We start from the raw sequence: 3,721 nt of genomic DNA, 5'->3' as shown, positions 1-3,721 counted from the left end.
TAGCTCTTGAAGGGCCAGAACAACAGCGTCCCTTGCAGTCATCATCACCTTGTTTTCAGCTCGAGCAGTGTTCGCTTGATTCCTGAGTCTATCTTGAAAATTGACATCGTCGTTAATCTTCTTCATTGCGTCAGCAAGAAGCTTTTCCTTGATATTGCAGGAGGACTCAAGGCCTAGAAAAGGTAAATCGAACAATAAATCTTTGCTAGTCACCCAATAATTGAATCACACACTTGTGATCAAGAATAGACTTATGTTCAACTAGTAAGGTACCCGTGCGATGCTACGGTATCCATATTTCTAATGTGTGTTTTATTATTATAATAGCATGAAAGAAAAGAAGTATAATGTGATTAAAATAGTATATCATTCATAAATAACATAGACGTACAAACAAATAAATTGGTTTATGTCGAACATGATATTATGTATAGTACAATACCCGTGTGTTGCAATGGACCCAAAATCTAGCACCGCCACATTAAAATGGTTCATAAATCTCGCACACAATATTATTTTACTTCCCATACAAAGAAAACAAAACATGATGGTAAAGATAATACTTAATTTATAGGGCAATAATGCTCTACGATGCCTAAGATCCAACATTAGTGCAATATCATGACTCTTGATTTCTTGTCTAACATGAATATAACAAAAGTAACATCTCCACAATAACATCATAGAGATATCTATGTATAAGAACATCTCGTATAGAATGTTCTTAGTGACTGAAAAGTGGAGTTTTTCAATCAAACATCCCTCGCCATTGGATGCACATCCAACGATCCGCCATCATCTCCTCTAACCGAACAACCCAATTGCCTTTGTTCCTTGCTTTCTCCGCCAGCGCGTTGCCTTATCTGCCACGCGCCACCTCGCCTCTAGCAGCTCTTATACACAGTTAGCATTGAAAAATCTTTTTTGTTTTTTCATGTTGTTTGTGTTGAGAACAAGATGTTGCTAGTCTTGAACCTTTTTCTGAAGCACGTTTCTGAACTCCCAGGCCATTCTTTGTTGGATGAAATGATAGTGGAGATAATAACAACATCAACTCCACTAGATAGTATCCCCTTGAAGGATAAGTATTGATGATGTTGCTGCAATCCTCACAAGCGGCTTCAAGCTCAAGTCTGTTCAGTTTTGAAACACTTGAATACAAGAAACAATAATGCATTGAAGCACCTGGATGCTAGGACATAATTTTAAGTGACAAGTATATCCAAAATATAACTAAAAGCACAATAGAGTTCCTGAACTGGCCATATGCTTAGTTCACCAAGAAAATCTGGGAGTCTCAAAGACTAAATGCTCACAAAAGATGCAGTACTTTGCATGCATTAACTTGCTCGACTGTAAAATTAAATAGAATGATAAAGAACGTTTTACCTGTTACATTAGCCTTTTGAAGAGCTCCACTTAGCCCTGTTTTCCAAGGGGCTATTGGCACACGCCCTCGCATTCGCCAAACCAAAATAAATGCAACAATCAGGCTAATAAGCAATATTGCAGCCAGAATTATGATCAAATATGCCTACTTACTATACTTAGCGCCAGTCAATTCTTCATCAGTCAAGTGGGCCACTTCTGTAGATAACTGCTGCACTGTGGTAGCATCAATCACTTCAGGAAGCAAAGGCATCAGAATTTGGTCATCTGATTTTGGAAATGCAGGGAATGATCCACTCCCTAGAGAAAGCACATCAACAGGTCTTTGGGTTTCTTTTGAATTTGCCGGATCAGAAGATTTAGCATCATTCCCTGAAAGAGGAGAGCAGGCAGGTTGCCAGCTTCAAGGATTGCATGGCACTTGCAAAGGACTGCAAATTCTGCATTATGTGTGCCTCACTGAAACCTGAAAGACATGCATACAAGGCTATAAATGTTTGATGCAGTATATGTAACATAAAGCAGAATGAAAATGCAAAAATACTTGGTATATTTGTGCAATATTTCTCTCGGAGGCCACTGAGAGAAATCCAGTCCTTATAGCCTCACCTGTAAAACAAAATCTGTTTAGAAGGTGAGGTAAACATTTAGAAACAAAACCAGTAAATATTTGAAGCTATGTGGACAATAAACAGAAGTAACATGAAGTAGAGCCCCTTACCTGCTTGATCAGCAAGACAGCAACTGTCTCGTGGGCATCGAAAGAAGAGACACCTTCTTGGAACTGGTTATCATGAAGCAATCTGGAACGTAAGAGTCCATCAATACATCAAAAACAAATAATGGAGGGCCCAATAAGTCTTACAGTTGTCTGAGCAGTGGCATTGCTCTTAGTTCTTCCGAAATTGCACCATCCAAGCTGTTGCTGCTCAAATCTAGCACTTCTAGATCAGTCAGCGTTCCAAACTCTCTGGGAATTTGCCCATAGAAATTGTTCTTTTGAAGTAAACTGAACAAAATAAGCGGTAAGCAAATATCATCCTGCACAAGGATTTGAGGTACATAATACATTGAGGAGCCTCCCGGGTCAGTTGGTTAGCACCACGGTGGTGGGTTAGCCAAATCGGGCTCAACTCCTCTCTTCTTCGAAATTGTTGGAGGGTATGTCACTCCCTTCCAATCGCATGTTTAGGTACATAATGCATTGGACTGAAGCTGAAAGAAACTTTGAATGCAAAATTAGTATATTCAAGTAGCAGGCGAGCATAAATGCATATGAGCGAGGAGGTTATGCAAAAGTAAAATCACTTACAGTGAAGATGCTGTGAGAGTGTGCCATAGCGAGGAAGGCTAGGGAGCAGGGCCGAAGCGAGGAGGAGCATGACAAGCGCTGCGAGTCCGCAGGCGCACGTCGGCTCGGGCCAAAGTTGGGAGCAGGGCGGGAGCCGGAGGTGTTACCGCGTTACCCGATTCATCGTCGACTCTGGCGGTGCGGTAGAGCCACGGATCGCATCAGACGCGGCATGCCGGCTGCTCGGCGAGAGATCCAGGATCCTGGTGAAGGTAGGGGAGCCACCGGGTAGGGATCCGGAGGGCGGGAGGGGGTCCGACCGGCACATTTTCTGCAGCTTCGGCCCCAGATTTTGTGGGGTTCTATTGGCTTCAGGTGTATGTGCGGGCGAGGAGGACTGGGTGGCGGCCATGGATGGGAGAACGCGGCGGCCATGGCGCGCAGACGATGCAGGCGGCGTGCGTGGGAGTTGCGTGGGAGCTGCAACGCGGCGGCCATGGCGCGGGAGAGGACGCGGGGCGATTCCGGCGCATCCATGGGACGGTCGGCGGTCGGCTGCGGTGCGAGGAGTTCGGTAGCTCGTGCGTGATAGGGTTAGCGGACGGCTGCTGTGGCTCGGGGATCTCCAGGAATTCACGTTTGGCGTGAATGTTGGGCCCGACTGGCTTTTAGTATTTTTTTGGGCCTGTGAGGACGACGCACGATTTTGGCCCGGGAGGATGAGAATGACGCACGACGAAAGAGCTGCTTTAAAGGAGTAGAGATTTTATCCATCTTGGCTTCGAGCTTTTTGTGGTGGTTAGCCTCGATGGCAGCTACCTGAGCGCTTGTAGCCTCGAGAAGAGCTTTTATCACCATCCATGGATCATCAGTCGAAATTGGTATTGAAATTTCACTTCCCTTGAGCTACAGGTCTTCTTCGGGCACTCTCGAGGATCTCTGATTGGAGCTGAGGCCAAGTCAACTAGAGAAGGTAGACCCAAATGACTGGTCGGGGCACTGGTAGCCTTGGTCTGCACCTCAGTCGAAAGTCTGCAATCA

The 3,721-nt window shown here is 44.9% G+C and overlaps 2 long non-coding RNA genes across 7 annotated transcripts; both read right to left on the bottom strand.

Moving 5' to 3' along the window:
• Positions 1-455: 455 nt before the first annotated feature.
• On the bottom strand, positions 456-1,079 carry LOC133897817 (uncharacterized). The gene is made up of 2 exons (XR_009905975.1): positions 976-1,079; positions 456-884 (listed from the first exon to the last, which is right to left on the bottom strand). It is a non-coding gene; the product is annotated as an uncharacterized LOC133897817 (long non-coding RNA).
• On the bottom strand, positions 1,079-3,440 carry LOC133897816 (uncharacterized). 6 transcript variants are annotated; one of them, XR_009905970.1, is made up of 6 exons: positions 2,702-3,440; positions 2,255-2,604; positions 2,111-2,173; positions 1,934-1,998; positions 1,390-1,855; positions 1,079-1,133 (listed from the first exon to the last, which is right to left on the bottom strand). It is a non-coding gene; the product is annotated as an uncharacterized LOC133897816 (long non-coding RNA). The 6 variants fall into 6 exon arrangements; XR_009905974.1 differs by having other exon boundaries at positions 1,080-1,151; XR_009905971.1 differs by lacking the exon at positions 1,079-1,133 and having other exon boundaries at positions 1,158-1,855; positions 2,255-2,614.
• Positions 3,441-3,721: the final 281 nt, after the last annotated feature.

This window comes from Phragmites australis, chromosome 17, assembly GCF_958298935.1.
Source record: "Phragmites australis chromosome 17, lpPhrAust1.1, whole genome shotgun sequence".
Taxonomy (NCBI): domain Eukaryota; kingdom Viridiplantae; phylum Streptophyta; class Magnoliopsida; order Poales; family Poaceae; genus Phragmites; species Phragmites australis.
This window is presented reverse-complemented; position numbering and strand designations above follow the sequence as displayed.